Below are 19,431 nucleotides of genomic sequence, written 5' to 3' on the forward strand. Positions count from 1 at the left end.
CAATTTCAATAAAGAAAGAATAAAGTGCACGTGCAGCAATAAAGGCACACCTAATTAATACTTGGTTGCACACCCTTTGGCATTGCTGACAGCCTCCAAATGTTTCTTGCAGCCATCTATAAGCTTCTTGCACTTCTCATCTGGAATTTTCTCCCACTCTTCCTTTCCAGTTTGTTCAAGCTCTTGAATGTTTGCAGGGTTCTTTTTCCCAATTGCAGATTTCAGCTCACCTCAAAGATTTTCAATGGGATTGAGATCAGGACTCACTGGTAGCAATTTTAAAAAAGTCAATTTTTTCTTTTTCAACCATTCCTGTGTATTTTTGGATGTGTGCTTTGGGTCATTGTCTTGCTAGAGGACCAATGATATTCGATTCAAATCGTGTTTTCTTACACTGGGTAGGACATTTCACTCTAAAATCTCTTGATAATTCTCTTATTTCATGATTCCTGTGATATGGTCAAGGTCTCCAGTACCAGATGAAGCAAAGCAACCCAACAGCATTATGGATCCTCCACCATGCTTAACTGTAAGGTGTTCTTTTCCTTATAAGCTTCATTGCGCCATCTGTAAACAAATTGTTGCTTTGCGTTGCCAAAAGCTCTATTTTTGTTTCATCTGTACACAGATCTTCAGCAATGGTTTCTTCCTTGGCATTAGCCCATAAAGCTCTGCTTGGTTTAGTGTGCGGCGTATGGTACTTGTTGAAACCATGACCCAGACTGTTCCAGGTTGCCCTTCAGGTCTTTGGATGTTTGACGTGGTGTTTTTTTCACCATTTGCACCAACCTTCGAAGACATCTCTTGTCAATTTTCCTCTTTCCCCCACGTCCAGAGAGGTTCTTGACGGTTCCATGCTTGACAAACTTCTTAATAACATTGCTCACTGTTGAAACTGAGATACCAAGGTCTTTGTAGATGGCATTCTACCCTTTGGAAGTCTTTTATTTGCTAATAATAGCAATTCTGATGTCCTCAGACAGGTCCTTTGTCTTCACTATTGTGTAGGAAAGACAAAGTGCGACACAAAGGAATGAGGGGAAGGGTTCTCAGACACTAGGGAAAGGGGCAAGTGGAGACCTTCTAGGCTGATCTGCAACCACCCTGGCTCCCCTACCATCACTATATTGGTTCCTCACCAATTGCCACACAGGAACCTATCCCTGTATTTCCCTAGCACCTGACCCTGGATAGGGAAGGGGGGAATGAGTGCTAGTCGATCCCCACTGACAACTAAAGACAGTAAGGGGAGACAGACACAGGGGAAGTAGCTTAGCTTGAGTCAACTTCAGAGAGATGGCACACACCTCCTCTTAGCACCAGAGAGGAAGTAAGAACTGCACTTGCTCCAAGCCTTCACAGGGGGATCATGTGAATATCACCGACACCTCCTTCTAGCAACAGCCAGTATTTAAACACCCAGCCTGGGTGTCAATTAGCCGGAGGGAGGTAGCCACTGGGTCCTAGAGTGAGACAGTTAAGAAGGTGTCTGTAATGCCAAACGAAGAGATCTTCTGCAACCAACTGCAGGGCGACTGTCTGAAACTTCTGACACACCCGTGACACTACCATGTGACCATGTGGCTTTTTAAAACACTGAAGTCATCATTCATTGACAAATTCATGTCACATGGGCACTGATAATTAATAACAGGTGAATCTCTTTTGTGATTTACCACAGGCAAGTCAAAATGTGTTTTCATACTAAATTAATGTAAAGGGTGCCAATACCAGGGTCACAGCAAGCTTTAGATTTTTCTATTTTTCCCTCCTAATGCTTTTTGTTTTTAATTATTGTTTATCATTTGCTCTTTTGTATTTAACATGAGTGCTCTATACAAAAAAATTGTTTCACTTGATTCATTTTTTTCAGGAGATATTCTACATTATGTACTTAAACTTCATGGGTGCCAATAACAATGAGCAGGACTGTAGTAATGATACAATTCAGAACTGATACTTGAGAGCAAAATCAACAAATCAGGAAGCTTTTTTGGTGAGTAAACCTGATATCAAATGAGATTTTAGTCCACCTAGATTCATTACAACTAGTGATGAGCGAGCACTAAAATGCTAGGGTGCTCGAAGCTCGGATTGAGCACATTGGAGTACTCGGGCGCTCGACCTGAGCAACGAGCCCAATGTAAGTTTTTGGGAAACTCGAGCATTTTTCTGGCGGCTCCCCCCAGCGGTCTGCAGAAGGTCAAAAATTGCCCAAATTGATGGGAACAGTGCTCAATTAAATGTCAGGCAGGCAGAATATATAGGCTGACAGGCAGGCAGGGTATATAGGAGGGTGCATGAAAAACATAGCAGGGCACTTGGAACACACTAGTGCCCTCCAATTTTCATGCACCCGTCTCTTTAAAAAAGCCGGTTGGCAATTCATCAGTGGCATACACCGGTACCCGACAATTTAAAACAGAAAGAATAGAGCATCACACATAGATTATATAGATAGAAACATGTCAGTAACATATATAATAAGTACAGTGACAGTGTTGGTTGCTGTACTTGTCATTTAGAGTTAAAATAAAGGATTTATTTAAAAAAAAATTGGCGTGGGGTTCCCCATAATTTTAGTCTCTAGCGGAGGTTAAGCAGACGGCTGGGGCAGATGTTTGAAGCCTGGGAAGGGGGTAATACCCACAGAGCTTCCCAGGCTACTAATATCAGCCCCCAGCTGAATACCTAGCCTTTACTAGCTATTAAAATGGGGGACCCTCCAAAAAAATGACGTGGGGTGCCCCCTATTTTAATAGCTAGCAACGGCTAGGCAGACAGCTGGGGGCTGATATTAATAGCCCAGGAAGGGTGCCATGAATATTGGCCCCCTCCCAGGCTAGAAACACCAGCCATCAGCCACCCCAGAAATGGCAGATCCATAGGATGCGCCAATTCTGGCACTTAGCCTCGCTCTTCCCACTGCCCTGTAGCGGTGGCAGTGGGGTAATAGTGTTGGGGTTGATGTCAGCTTATAATGCCAGCTGACATCAAGCCCAGGTTAGTAATGGAGAGGCGTCAATAAGACACCCCCATTTCTAACCCCATAGTGAAAGTTAAAAAAAAACAGTCCTTTAATTGAAATAAAGACACAATTCTTTAATTTCTAAATTAAACTCTACTTACCATAAAGCTCATTCCAGCTGAAGCCAACGATCTCCTGCAATAAAAGTAAAATAATAAACCTACCTCATCCTTACCTTTCCATGGTTCCCAGGACGGCTTCAGCTCTGCTACATTGACATGACAGGCTGGATCATAGCAGAACGCTGCCATCCAGCTTGCCATGCCACAGACACTGAGAAGCTCCTCAGTGTCTGGCTGTGACGGCATCCAGATGAGCTGAGTTAATGTCCAATGAATTCAGCTCACCTCATGCACGTCACTGACAGCGTGGGAGAATTCTCCTGCGCATGCGGTGCCGTCAAATGACGTCACCGCTTGAGCAGGAGAATTCTCCCACGCTGAGACTGCATTGAGATGGCAGGCTGGATGGTAGCAGAATGCTGCCATCCAGCTTGTCATTCTTCAGAGATACTGAGGAGAGCAGGCATGCTTGCGCTCTGCAGTGTCTCTGAAAGATGACAAGCTGGATGACAGCGTTCTGCTACCATCCAGCCTGCCATCTCAATGCAGTCCCAGCATGGGAGAATTCTCCTGCTCAAGTGGTGACATCATTTGCCAGCACCGCTTGAGAAGGAGAATTCTCCCACGCTGTCAGTGACATGCATGAGGTGTGCTGAATTCATTGAACATGAACTCTGCTCATCTGGATGCTGTCACAGCCAGACACTGAGGAGCTTCACTGAGGAACTTCTCAGTGTCTGCGGCATGGCAAGCTGGATGGCAGCGTTCTGCTGCGATCCAGCGTGTCATGTCAATGTAGCAGAGCTGAAGCCGTCCTGGGAACCATGGAAAGGTAAGGATGAGGTTGGTTTATTATTTTACTTTTAGCGCAGCAGACATTGGCTTCAGCTGGAATGGGCGTGACGGTAAGTAGAGTTTAATTTAGAACATTAAAGAATTGTGTCTTTATTTCAATTAAAGGACTTTATTCTGGGTGTTTGTGTTTTTTTTAACTTTCACTATGGGGTTAGTAATGGGGGTGTCTTATAGACGCCTCTCCATTACTAACCTGGGCTTGATGTCAGCTGGCATTATAAGCTGACATCAACCCCAACCCTATTACCCCACTGCCACTGCTAAAGGGTAGTGGGAAGAGCGAGGCTAAGTGCCAGAATTGGCGCATCCTATGGATGCGCCATTTCTGGGGCGGCTAACGGCTGGTGTTTCTAGCCTGGGAGGGGGCCAATATTCATGACACCCTTCCTGAGCTATTAATATCAGCCCCCAGCTATCTGCCTAGCCGTTGCTAGCTATTAAAATAGGGGGGACCCCACGTCATTTTTTTGGGGGGTCCCCCATTTTAATAGCTAGTAAAGGCTAGGTATTCAGCTGGGGGCTGATATTAGTAGCCTGGGAAGCTCCGTGGGTATTACCCCCTTCCCAGGCTTCAAACATCTGCCCCAGCCGTCTGCTTAACCTCCGCTAGAGACTAAATTTATGGGGAACACCACGCCAATTTTTTTTTTAATAAATCCTTTATTTTAGCACTAAATGACAAGTACAGTAACCTACACTGTCACTGTACTTATTATGTATGTGACTGACATGTTTCTATCTATCTAATCTATGTGTGATGCTCTATTCTTTCTGTTCAAAATTGTCGGGTACCGATGTATGCCACTGATGAATTGCCGGCCCGCTTTTTTAAAGAGACAAAAACACTAACACACTATTATTTTTTTTTTAATAAATCCTTTATTTTAACACTAAATAACAAGTACAGTAACCAACACTTTCAATGTACTTATTATATATGTGACTGACATGTTTCTATCTATGTAATCTATGTGTGATGCTCTATTCTTTCTGTTCTAAATTGTCAGGTACCGGTGTATGCCGCTGCTGAATTGCCGGCTTTTCATGTTTCACTGTGAGCACTGTTCCCATTGATTTGGGCAATCACTGTAATGCCACAACCACCATGGCTGTGACATTACAGTGAGTGGCAGACAATCCCTGCATAATTGGTGCTCTAAATAGAGCCAAACATGTAGGGAGGGGACCCGAGCTCCCGCTCGAGTATCGCGCAAGTACTCGGCGAGCTCCGAGCATCTCGAGTACTGAGATGCTCGGGCGAGTACCAAGCAGTGGCGAGCATGCTCGCCCATCACTAATTACAACCTTTAATTCTATTTGGAACAAAATCAATATGGCTATATCCAAACATTGGTTGGTACTTCTTATGGATAAGGATTTGGCAAAATATCTTCAACCCCATCCCTTAATAACCTAGAGAAATGCAAAAAGTCTAATTTATTATTGTTAACCCCTTCATGATGCTGCTAATTTCCGTTTTTGAGTTTTCCTTTTTTCCTTACCTTCTTTCTAAAGCCATAACATTTTTCTTTATGTCCACATAGACATATGAGACCTATGAGGGCTTGTTTTTTTGCAGGAGATGTACTTTTGAATGACACCATTCATTTTATCACATAATATACTGGAAAACGGGAAACAAATTCCAATTGAGGAGAAATTAAGAAGAAAAATGTAATTCTGTTTTTTGGGAATTGTTTTTACGGTTTACATTTTGTGGTAAAAAGTGACCTAGTAATATGATTGTCCTCATTGGTACGATTACGGCGATACCAAACATGTCCAGTTTTTTTTATTGTTTTAGTGATGAAAAAAAATACGAAGTTTAAAAAAAATGTTTTAGGGATTGTGTCACCATTTTCTGCGACCAGTAACATTTTCATTTTTTGGTCGATGGAGCTGTGTGATAGCTTATTTGTTGTGGGGCGAGACGACTTTTTTATTGATACAATTTTGCAATAGATATGATGTTTTGATTGCTTATAACAGCATTTTTTGAGTTTTGCAGCAATCAAAAATACTTCATTTTGGCGTTATGAAATTTTTTCATTTACTTTGTTTTCCAATCGGGTTAATTATTTTTATATTTTGCTAGATAAGACTTTTCTTAAAGTGGCAATACCACATATGTGTATGTTTTATTATCATTATTTTTAATGGGGGAAAAAGGTGATTTATACTTTTATGCTTTTTCAATTTTTTCATATTTTTAAAACATTTTTTTAAATTTGCATTGTTAGTCACCTTGGGGGACTTGAAGCTGCGATTGTCTGATCGATGGTGCTATATACAAGCCCGGACACAGACCCCCTGCTGTTATAGCAACTAGGGATGGGTGGACTTGTGTATGTTCGGTTTCTGCCGAACTTTATAAAAAACCGGAACAGTTCCCTAGCTTGATCCTGAACCCAGACCATATTCAAGTAAATGGGGGGCTCAAATATCCTATGGTTCTCACACTGGCATCTGAGTGACAGCGCGGGAAACACCGTCTCTGATCGGCCGTAACCTTACTGTCATTACCGCCGGCGGTGAAAATGTTAACGCCTGTCAGAAGTCGGCTGATGACTACAGCTCTAATTTTTTTTTTTTTACATGGTTTGCCGGCCAATCACAGCCATGTCAAAACTTGACATGGTTGTGATGGGGCTGGAAGTACCCACACAGGAAAAGCTTGTTGATTGGCTGCCGAACCCGAACAGTAACAAGGACTTCCAGGAGTAGTCCTTGTTTGGGGTCCATGCATGGACATGGATATTAAAGCGATTATTTACCCTGAAATGCCAGATAATCTGAGTGAGGGGGAACATAATGCCTTAAGGAATGTAATAAAGTGGGATGACGTGGTGATAATAGAAGCAGAAAAAGGTGGGTTTATTAACAAAGGATTATTGCATAAAAAAGGCCCAGAGACAACTGTCAGATAAAACCATCTATGCCCCACTAACACATGACCCCACAACCAAAAATAAGAATTTATTGCGGACTTTATTAAGAAAACAAGCAGATTTGGAGATGTTATCTAAGGGAAAGGCTGAAAAATTGCTTCCGGACTTTCCAAATAAACCTTACTGGTATTGTATACCAAAAATACACAATTCGCTTTCTGCCCTGCTGGGGTCGCCTAATAGTGTCAGGGGTGGGATCTTTAACGGAGCCTTTATCACGTTATGTTGATTGGCTCCTCCGACTCCTCCTGACTGATGTACCATTCTACATAAAAGACAAGGCGGATTTTTTAAGGGCCCTTCAGGGTTTTGAATGGCAGAAAGATTTTTTTCTAGCATCAATTGATGTAGAAAGTCTGTATACTAGAATACCACATGAACAGTTGGTTGAGGTTATCAGAAGCATTTTAATGCACACTGACAAAAGTCCAGAGTATATTAATTTCGAGTTTATTTTAAAACACGTGTTCAAATTTCTTGAAAAGTGTTACCTGCAGCGAACATGTACCGCTATTGGTACTCCCACAGCTTGTGTTTTCGCCAATCTATTTTTGGCCGTCTTGGAGTAGAAATTGAGTGCTGATATAACAATCTTTTCATCAAGTACATGAAATTATTTCTCTGCTATGTGGACGACATTTTTATTATTTGAGGACTCGGAGGCTCAAAAGAACAATTTGTTTCCTTCGTCAATTATTTAAATGTGACCAATGGGATGAATGTGCATTTTACTTGAATTAGAATTTCTTGATGTTAAAATCCATGGTACTAAGGGGAATTTGTGTACAGACTTTTAGACTTTTAGAAAACCAACATAACAAATTCAGTGTTGCATTATAATTGTGCCCACACCGTTACACTAAAAAAATCACTCCCCTATAGTCAATTCCTCCACTTAAAAAAGTTAAACAGCAATGAGGTATGTATTCAACAGCAAGCAAACAAATTAAAACACAGGCTTGCGGCCAGGGGTTATCCTACCCCACTTTTGGAAAAGTCACTGGACAGAGTCGGAACCAAAAGTCAGAGGGACCTTCTAAAAAGTGCTGATTGGGAAAAGAAAAATGAAAAATGTAAAAAGGTTCATTTTCAACATCAGTTTTGGCCCGTTGGATAACATCATCCGTTCAGCCATTTATAAAAATTGGCATTTATTGAGCTCTGTCAAGGATTTGTCAGAGCTTGCATCAAAAAAACCCAATGATAACATACAGGAGATATTTGAATTTAAAAGATATTTTGGTCCATAATCGTTTAAAATTGGAGTCAAATAATTGATTAACTAATTCCAGAATATCTGGCAATTTTAAATGCTGTCCCTTTTGTAAGTACCATGTGACATCTAACCTGATGAGAATGGGATCTGTCATACATTGTGTCTCTGATTTTATCTCATGCAAAACTCAGTTTGTGGTTTATGTGGTCTACTGTCCCTGTGGTTTCTTTTAGATTGGAAAACTATCAGACCAATATACGTTAGGTTCAGAGAACATTTCAAAACATTCATGTCTGGAAAGGATTCCACAAGACTAGTGATGAGCGAGCATACTCGCAAGTACTCGGTACTCGCCCGAGCATCTCAGTACTAGAGATGCTCGGAGCTCACCGAGTACTTGCGAGATGCTCGGGCGGGAGCTTGGGTCCCCTCCCTGCATGTTTGGCGCTCTTTAGAGCGCCAATCAACATGCAGGGATTCCCTGCCAGTCAGCGTAATGCCACAGCCATGTTGCTTGTGGCATTACAGTGATTGGCTGGTCGCACAGCGTCATCAGGTCTATATCAGACCTGGCGCCGCTGTGCTCATCAGTCTACTCTGCAATCAGGCAGTGTAGAGAGAGGTGCTGCTGAGCTAGAGAGAGATTTGGTTGTGTATTAGGTATTGTAGGGAGAAAACAAGTACATTACACATATCCATCTCAACAAACAGTCCTTCTGAGGACTAATACATCTGTAGAGATATCAGGCAGGCAGTGTATATAGGCAGGCAGGCAGTGCATGTAGCAGACTGCAGTGCATATAGCACAAGAGGCTCCATTCCAGTTCTGCCTTCTGCTGCTGTTAGATATTTCTAGACAAACGCCCAGGTCTCAGGGGCCAGGAATCATTTTTTTTGGATCTTAGTCCTCATTATTTGCTTAAAAAGCAATCCAGAGAACACTATTTTTCTGCGCCATTTGCTTGTTGGCACTGCAGAATACAGCCAGGTCCTTTCCATAATACAGCGCTAAAAATCCAGCTATTTAAAACTGTGGTTTGTCCGTCACATGGATCACATATAATTGCACTGAAAATACTGCCATTTTTGGCCTCCATTCAAATTTTTTTTCAGTGTGTCAGCAAAGTTTTCGACACCGGTTTGCTGTTCAAAATAGTTACCTACAGGCCAGGTATTTAAAACTGTGGTTTGTCCGTCACACGGATCATATATAACTTTGCTCCAAATTCAGCCATTTGTAGTGAGCGTGGAAGATATTGTCCTCCATTTAAAATGGGCAAGGCACGTGGCAAGTGATGGGGAACTGGACGTGATGGTGCATCCAGAGGCGGCCGATGCCATGGGCAAGCTGAAATTGTGCCACAACAAACACCAACATCTTCTCGCTCGACTTTCCTGTCCCAATTAATAGGGGACCGCAGAACACCACTATTGAACACAGAACAGTGTCAAAAGGTTATTGGTTGGAAGCAGATAATGCTTCCAGTTACTTAGCCACCACCACCATGCTGTCTTCCACATGGTCAAGTCTCTGTAGCCGTGAGTCTGGACTGCATATTCCTCACCCTGATCCTCCTTCCTCCCACCATGCCAAGTGCCTGGAGACAACTGATCCCACACTTGTACAATCTGAAGAGCTGTTCACTTTTCCATTTATAGATTCAGGCCTCTTGCACGGTCCACTTGAAGCGGGGCAAGAGGAGTTCGCATGTAGCGATGCCCAAATATATGAGCAGCCACGGTCACACGAAGGCAAAGGTGGGAAAGTGTCACAAGAGGTGGACGATGATGAGACACAATTGCCAGAAAGTCAGGAGGAGGACCAGAGTGCGGAAGTGGAAGACGAGGTGATGGATGATATAGTAACTAACCCAACCTGGCAGGAGGACATGTAGAGCGAGGACAGCAGCACACAGGGGGAGGGAGACAGAGCACTCCAACAGGCAGGAAGAAGCAGTGTGGTGGCCGCAGACATAAGAAAGGCAACCATTCCCCGTAACACCAACACAAAGGAAGTTGCCAGTACAACTGTTAGGTCTTCTCGAGTCTGGTTGTTTTTTAAAGACCCTGCCGATAACCCCAAAAAGGCCATTTGCACCACCTGCCAGGCCAGCATCAGCAGGGGTGGCAAAACTAGCAGCCTGACCACCACCAGCATGATCAGGAACATGGCAGCAAAGCACAAGACTTTGTGGGCCGAACCCCAGGTCCAGGAAAAGTGTCTGCGGGTGGCACCATTGCTTCTTGCACTGTTGTGCATGCAAGCCAATCCCTGTCCATGGTGCATGCGAAGATGCCTCCTGCCCTGCACCAGTCATTGCACACTCTCAAGTAGCAGCATCAGGAAGCATGAACACGTCCTTGTCCCAGCTCACCGCTCAGTTGTCCATGCCCCAGTCCTTGGAACGCAAGCGCAAATACGTAGCCAACGCCCCACAGGACACACTAGTAAATTCCCACATCTCACGACTGCTTGCACTCGAAATGTTTCCTTTTAGGCTTGTGGAGACGGAAGCATTCTGCAACCTGTGGCGGCGGTCGTCCCTCGGTACTTGGTCCCCAGCCACCACTATTTCTCCCGATGTGCCGTCCCCGCATTACACAAGCACATGTCCCAAAACATTAGCTGTGCCCTCAACAACTCAGTTACCGGGAAAGTCCACCTAACCACGGACACGTGGACAAGTGCTTGTGGGCAGGGATGGTACATCTCACTGACGGCACACTCGGTTAACATAGTGGAAGCTGGGACCCAGTCGGACCTTGGGACGTCAAGCATTGCGGATGCTAGGTCAATCAGGGGGGCCCCCACAGTCTATAGCTCCTGCACCTCATCCTCATCAGCCTCCACCTCCTCTTCAGCCTCCATCTTTGAAATGACCAAATCAGTCACAAGCTGGAAGCACTGCAGCACTGCCTCGGCCAAGCGGCAACAGGCTGTGCTGAAGCTAATATGCTTAAGTGACAAACCGCACAATGCTGAAGAGTTGTGGACAGCTCTGAAAGGGCAGGCAGATCTGTGGCTCACACCACTGAACATACCGCCAGGCATGGTCGTGTGAAAATGGCCGGAACCTGGTGGCGGTTCTGAGGCGAAGCGAGCTCACACACATACCATGCCTGGCCCATGTGCTTAACCTCGTGGTTCAGCAGTTTCTCAAATCCTACCCGGAGCTGCTGGGTCTGCTTGTTAAAGTACTCTGCCTGTGTGCCCATTTTAGAAAGTCACCTACAGATTCCGCCGCCCTTGCCGTGTTTCAGCAGCGTTTGCAGCTTCCGGCTCACAGACTGGTGTGTGATGTCCCCATGTGTTGGAACTCTACACTGCTGATGTTGGGAAGGATTTGTGAGAAGAAAAGCAGTTGATGAGTACCAGCATCAACAAGGCTGTCAGTATTCAGTTCAGACTCCACACATAGCATCTCAAGAGTGGACATGGATGTCAGACGTATGTACCATCCTCCAAAACTTTGAGGACTCCACCAAGATGGTGAGCGACGATGACGCCATAATTAGCATCACCATCCCGCTTCTCTGTCTTCTGAAATGCTCTCTGCTCACAATCAAAGAGGATGCATTGCAGGCAGAGCACGATGAGATGGACCAAGGAACCATACAGGGTGTCATACCGTCTGTTCAGCGTGGATGGCCAAAGGACAGAGAGGAGGAGGAGGAAAGCATGGTCAGTCATCCTCTTGGTGAGGACACAGAAGTCTTGCCTGTTAGCAGTCTGGCATGCATGGCTGAGTTTATATTACGCTGCTTTTCCCATGACCTTCGGGTTATCAAAATTTTGGTGACAGTCATTACTGGTTGGTGACACTTTTACACCCACGCTACAAGGAGAACTTTATATCTTTTATTCCTGAGGTGGACAGGTCTACAAAAATGGGGCAGTACCAGAAGGCCCTTGTTGCGGAACTATTAAAAAAATTCCCATCTGAAAATGCTGGCGGTAGAGGTCACAGTTCATTGGACAACCAAGGAGTACAGGCGTGAGAGACACAAATGCAATCCAGCATAGGCAGGGGAACACTGTCAAAGTTCTGGGAGAATTTTCTCAGCCCCTCCCATCGCACAAGTCCAGAGGCACGGGGTACTCTCCCAAGGAGTGCAAAGTTTGGGAGATGCTGAGGGAGTATCTTGCCGACCATACCAACGTCCTCCATCATTCCTCTGTGCCTTATAATTATTGGGTATCCAAGCTGTGTACTTGGACTGAACTGGCTCTCTGTAGCATCGGCGTCTCTGCCCCCTGACAGTCAGAGACTCCGTCCCCCTTACCGCTGCGCTCCGGGCCCGGCGTCTTCCGGCCCTCCTGCTGCTGCCGCGCGCTCCCTCCCTCTTAAAGGGGCCACGCGTGCCATCCTAAGGAGTCTCCGGCCAATGGCCGGAGGACCTCTCATATAAAAGACACCTCCTCTAAAATGGAGGTGCCCATGCAAGGTTGTATCTCTGTGTTCTAAACTCTGCTTCAGCCCTCAGGTCCCGCTGCTAGCCTGACTACCAGTCCAGTCCGCCAGCCTGACTACCAGTCCAGTCCGCCAGCCTGACTACCAGTCCGGTCCGCCAGCCTGACTACCAGTCTGGTCCGCCAGCCTGACTACCAGTCCAGTCTACCAGCCTGACTACCAGTCCTGTCTGCCAGCCTGACTACCAGTCCAACCCGCCAGTCTGTCTATGGGCCAGGCTTGAACGTACCAGTTACCTGCCGTGCCTACCAGCCAGCCTACCTGGAGGCTCCTGCCAGTTACCCGTGGTGTCTGCCAGTCCGTCTTCCTGGATCACCCGTCAGCCTGCCTGCAATGCTCATCTGCTGTACCGGTCAGTCCCTGCCTTCTGACCCATGGGAGTCACCTGCTCTCATACAAGGACTGGTCCAGAGTAGCACCTGATCCCTCTGCTAGGTCCTTCCCTGGTTCACGGAGTCGATTGAGCCGCCGTGCGACCTTGGTCAGTCCAAGTTGATACCTAGTTACGCCCCTCTGGTCCCTCCTTGCACTGCAGCACAGAGGTTCCACCACCCGGATCCATAACAGTTTGCACGGGCCATGGAATCCGGTGGGCCCCAGGCTCCTTCGCTTGCTGACCTTTACCAGGAGTTTTCTCGTCAGAGATCTCAACAGGAAACCATCCTAACTTACCTGTGATCTGTCAACTCTCGCCTGGACACGATGCCCGTCCCACCAGTGTCCGCCTCGAGCCGAGCGACACCCGCTCCGGCGGCGCCTCCGCCTACCAGTGCCATGGCATCCAGCTCAGGACCCCGGCTCTCTGTGCCTCCTCATTTTGGGGGTGACCCCGTCTTATGTCGGGGTTTTCTGAACCAGTGCACGCTGTACTTTGAACTACTGGCACATCAGTTTCCCTCCGACCGGACCAAGGTGGCGTTCATCATGTCTCACCTCACTGTGGAAGCATTGGCATGGCTAAACCCTCTATGGGAGAGAGGGGATCCCCTGGAGGCCGATCTTCTGGCTTTCCTCACTGCCTTCGTGAGGGTCTTCGATGAGCCCGGACGAAGGACTTCTACTGCCTCCTCATTGCTCCGACTCCACCAAGGGAGTCTCACCATGGGCCAGTATGCCATACAGTTCCGTACCCTCGCTTCTGAGCTTGCCTGGAACAACAAGGCCCTGGTGACCACCTTCTGGGAGGGTCTTTCCGGCCGGATCAAGGACAAGCTAGCCGGCCGGGACATTCCTACCACCCTGGATGACCTGGTGTCACTAGCTGCCCGGATTGACATCCGTTTCCTGGAACGAGCTAAGGAGACTACCCGGGAGAGAAGATTTCCTCATCTTGCTCCTGTTTTCCAGAAACCTGCCTCTCAACCTGCAACTCCCCGGGCACGCTCGCCCGAACCCATGCAGATCGACCAGACCAAGATGGTCAAGTGTTGCCAAGAAATACACCGTGCCGAGGGGAGCAGTTTCTACTGTTATAGTAAGGAGCATCTGATCCGTTCCTGCCTGGAGAAGCCGGGAAACTCCAGTGTCTAGGACCACTTGGAGAGGTCGTCCTAGGCAAGAGTAAATCCTCTCTGTTCTTGACTCTATCCATTTCTATTTTTTGTGGAGAGAACCGCTTCTTTGAAACCGCCCACCTGGATTCCGGAGCCGCCGGGAATCTCATTTCTCAGTCCCTTGTAGAGAAGTATCAGATTACCACCAAACCTCTGGCTGAACCATTGGCAGTCGCTTCCGTGGATGGAAGACTCCTTCCGGTGACCATCTTGCTCGTCACAGAGCCTGTAACCCTTCAGGTGGGAATGTTGTACTCGGAGAGCATCTCCTTCCATGTGCTGTCCGAACTCCTTCACTACCTATTGCTAGGTCTACCCTGGCTACAGAGACATGATCCCGCTCTGAATTGGCGATCCGGTGAGGTGCTCCGTTGGGGGCTGGATTGCCATGAGACATGCCTGGTTCCGGTTCGCCCGGTGCGACCTCCGTCTACTCTGGCTAATTTACCTGGTCTACCGGCACCTTACTGGTCCTATGCAGATGTCTTTGACAAGAAGGAGGCAGAGACACTGCCACCCCATAGGCCATATGATTGCCCTATTGACCTAGTACCCGGTGCCACTCCACCGCTTGGGCGTATCTACCTCTTGTCGCTGGCCGAAACCCGGGCCATGTCGGAGTACATCGAAGAAAATCTGGCTAGGGGATTCATCCAGAAATCTACCTCCCCGGCTGGAGCTGGATTCTTCTTCGGAAAAAAGAAAGACGGCTCACTACGCCCCTGTATCGATTATAGGGGACTAAACCAAATTACTATCAAAAATAAATACCCCCTGCCATTCATCTCAGAGCTTTTCTCCAAGCTCGATCTTCGTGGGGCGTATAACTTGGTCCGGATCCGCCAAGGAGACTAGTGGAAGACGGCATTCAATACCCGGGACGGCCTCTATGAATACCGTGTGATGCCCTTCAGTCTCTGTAATGCTCCAGCTGTCTTCCAAGAACTAGTTAATGACATCTTCCGTGACCTCTTATATTCATGCGTGGTGGTGTACCTTGGCGACATCTTGGTCTTCTCTCTGGATCTACCCACACACCGGAGGGTAGATCCAGAGAGGCTCAGGCAGAATCACCTATGCACAAAATTTGAGAAATGCCTCTTCCAGCAGACTTCTCTTCCGTTCCTGGGCTATATTATCTCTAAGACTGGTCTACGGATGGACCCCGAGAAGGTCTCTGCCGTCCTAAAGTGGCCCCGACCGGAGTGGTTGAAGGCGATTCAGCGATTCCTGGGCTTCGCTAACTATTACCGTCTCTTCATCCCACATTTCTCTTCCCGGACGGCACCCATCTCTGCGCTCACCCGTAAGGGTGCTAATCCTAGGGAATGGACGTCCGAAACGGAGGAGGCCTTCCACTCCTTAAAACAAGCCTTCTCTTCTGCCCCGGTGCTGCACCATCCGGATTGCAACAAACAGTTCTTTCTGGAGGTTGATGCTTTCTTTTCCGGAGCCGGAGCGGTGCTCACCCTGAAATCTCCGTCCGGGAGAATGGTAACCTGTGGCTTCTTCTCCAAGCTCTTCTCCTCGTCCGAGCGCAACTATTCCATAGGAGACTGAGAACTGCTAGCCATAAAATTGGCGCTGGAGGAGTGGCGTTACCTGCTAGAGGGGGCTCTGCACCCGGTGGTCATCTATACTGACCACAAAAACCTGGCATATCTACAAAATGCCCAAAGACTCAATCCACATCAGGCTCAGTGGTCTTTGTTCTTCGCCCGTTTCAACTTTACCCTTCATTACTGCCCTGGGGACAAGAACGTTAAAGCCGACGCTTTGTCCCGATCCTTCCTGTCTTCGGATCAAGGGGAGGAGCCTATGCATGTCATCGATCCCTCCAAAAGCGATGAATGTGGCTCCCTTTGACCTGTCTCATCTCCCACCCGGTAAGACATTTGTAGCGGTTCCGGATCGTAAGAAGGCTCTTCACTGGGGTCATTCATCTAAATCAGCCGGCCATGCTGACCAGCGAAGGACCTTCCTCCTCATTACCCGGCATTACTGGTGGCCTTCCCTGCGCAAGGATGTTGTAGACTTTGTCACGGCCTTTTCATCCTGTGCCCGCAGCAAGGTTCCCACACATCTTCCAGCCGGCCGTCTCCTGCCTCTTCCCATACCTGCTGCCCCGTTTAAACACATTGCTATGGACTTTATTACTGATCTCCCTGTTTCTGCCGGTTGTACTGTCATTTGGGTGGTCGCTGACTGCTTTTCTAAAATGGCCCACTTTATCCCTCTGCCTGGTCTCCCTTCTGCATCTGTGCTGGCTAAGGACTTCATCCATCACATCTTTCGTCTCCACGGCCTACCCCTCCACATTGTGTCTGATCGAGGGGTCCAGTTCACTTCGCGCTTCTGGAGAGCTACGTGTAAGCTGCTGGATGTCTCTCTGGATTTCTCCTCTGCTTATCATCCTCAGTCCAATGGCCAAGTGAAACGTATCAACCAGATCCTTACCAACTTCCTCTGGCACTTCGTCAAGGCTCACCATACCAATTGGGTAGAGCTCCTACCATCGGCCAAGTTCTCCTATAATAACCATGTGAGCGAATCTTCTTACAAGTCCCCGTTCTTTGTGGTCTACGGTCAACACCCCCGCATTCCGTTTCCCGTCTCGGCTTCAGTGGACAATTCTAGCTGAGGAGTCTCTGGTCAGCGAATTTTCCACCATTTGGGAGGACACTAGATCCGCACTTCTTCAATCCTCTGAGCGCATGAAAAGACATGCTAAGAGACGTCTGAATCCACCTCAATTCTGTCCGGGAGACAAGGTTTGGCTCTCCTCCAAACATGTTCGTCTCAAAATACCCTCCTATAGGTTGGGTCCACGGTTCATCGGTCCATTTGAAGTCCTCAAGCAAATCAATCCAGTGGCCTACAAGTTAAAACTCCCGGCCACCTTACAGATTCCCAACTCCTTCCACGTATCTCTCCTCAAACCGGTTGTTCTTAATTCTTTTTCCGACAATCCAGGTACTTCCCCAGCTCTGGTCTCCACTGAGGACATCTATCTCCACTGAGGACATCTATGAGGTAGAGAACATTCTGGCCACCAAGAGGGTAAGAGGAAAAACCTCTTTTCTGGTGGATTGGAAGGGGTATGGCCCAGAGGAGAGAACTTGGGAACCCAGGGAGAACATCCACGCCCTGCTTCTTCTTAAAAAATGTTTTTCGGACCTAAAGAAGAGGGGGGCCTAAAGGGGGGGTACTGTAGCATCGGCGTCTCTGCTCCCTGACAGGCAGAGATGCCGTCCTCCTTACAACCGCGCTCCGGGCCCGGCGTCTTCCGGCCCTCCTGGTGCCGTCCTAAGGAGTCCCCGGCCAATGGCCGGAGGACCTCTCATATAAAAGGCACCTCCTCCAAAATGGAGGTGCCCATGCAAGGTTGTAACTCTGTGTTCTAAACTCTGCTTTAGCCTTCAGGTCCCGCTGCTAGTCTGACTACCAGTCCAGTCTGCCAGCCTGACTACCAGTCCAGTCCGCCAGCCTGACTACCAGTCCGGTCCGCCAGCCTGACTACCAGTCCGGTCGGCCAGCCTGACTACCAGTCTGGTCCGCCAGCCTGACTACTAGTCCAGTCCGCCAGCCTGACTACCAGTCCTGTCCGCCAGCCTGACTACCAGTCCAACCCGCCAGTCTGTCTATGGGCCAGGCTTGCCTGCCTACCTGGAGAACGTACCAGTTACCTGCCGTGCCTACCAGCCAGCCTACCTGGAGGCTCCTGCCAGTTACCCGTGGTGTATGCCAGTCCGTCTTCCAGATCAGCCGTCAGCCAACCTGCCGTGCTCATCTGCTGTACCGGTCAGTCCCTGCCTTCTGACCCATGGGAGTCACCTGCTCTCATAAAAGGACTGGTCCAGAGTAGCACATGGTCCCTCTGCTAGGTCCTTCCCTGGTTTATGGAGTTGATTGAGCCGCCGTGCGACCTTGGTCAGTCCGAGTTGATACGTAGTTATGCCCCTCTGGTCCCTCCTTGCACTGCAGCACAGAGGTTCCACCACCCGGATCCGTAACACTCTCTATGCCTTGGAGGTCCTTGCCTGCTATGCCGCCAGCGTTTTATCAGAGTGGGTTTTTAGTGCCGCTGGTGGAATTATAACTGATAAGCGCATCCGCCTGTCAACTGAAAATGCTGACAGGCTGACTGTTATAAAAATGAACAAGGGCTGGATTGGGCCAGACTTCTCAACACCACCGAATGATAGCAGCGTGACATAAACTCAAATCCAGTGTCTTTTTTATGGAGGTGTGTTTCTATGCACCTCTTCACACCCACACATGGGTATACGCTTCCTGATTTTGGCTATTTGCTCTTGTCCTCCTCCTTCTCCTCATCCTCATCCTCCACCACCATATCACTAGGGTGACCGTGGTCCGTGATGCAACACCCACATCATTTTTTTAAAGGGTGTTTATGACGCCTGTAAAAAAAAATTTTTTATACAGTATGTTCATGTATACCCCCCAGGGTTAAATGTTTGTCAGCCCATACACTTAGGTCATGGGCATTACAAGTATAGGAGACTTGTTCCTTTCTAATGGGAACATTTTTTATGAGGCCCTCCTCTACGTCTCTTCCAAGGGGCATTGGAGTACCTCCAAATTTTTGGCAATTCTTGCATTCACTGAATAGGCAAACACAATGGGAGACATACTTCCTAATAATGGGAACATTGTTTTCAGGAGGCCTTCTGACCTCCACGTCTCTTCCAAGGGGCATTGGAGTGCCTCCAAATTTTTGACAACCCCTGCATTCACTGCATAGGCAAACACAATGGGAGACCTACTTCCTAATAATGGGAACATTGTTTTCAAGAGGCCCTCCTCTAAGTCTCTTCAAAGTGGTATTGGGGTGCATCCAAATTTTGGGCAGCCCTGCCACTCACTGCATATGCAATAACAGTATAGGAGACCCACTCTTTAGTAATCGGAACAATAAAACATTGCCGGCTGATGGCTCTCTAAGAATAGTGAGGGCCGACTGCTGGCCCTTTAAGAATAGTAAAGGCCGCCTGATGGCCCTATAAAAATAGGCTTTGTGACTTTCAGAGTCCCTCCTTCATAAATGAAACACAATGTGTCTGATAATATCTCACACACCACATGGCCAGATAAGGTTGTAAAATGTTAAAATGACATTTCCTGGTGAATGCATTTGTCTTGGTTGAAAGCAATGCAAAAACGCATCAAAAATGCTACATGTGAACATAGCCAAAGGTGTGGAGGAGCATTTTTTGTTTTGGGTATTTATTTTGCTTTATATACAATTCATTACCCTGGAAAGGATGTTCCTTAAC

This window comes from Phyllobates terribilis, unplaced genomic scaffold (assembly GCF_046119375.1).
Source record: "Phyllobates terribilis strain yellow unplaced genomic scaffold, ASM4611937v1 Scaffold_11__3_contigs__length_659146591, whole genome shotgun sequence".
In the NCBI taxonomy this organism is placed as follows: Eukaryota; Metazoa; Chordata; class Amphibia; order Anura; family Dendrobatidae; genus Phyllobates; species Phyllobates terribilis.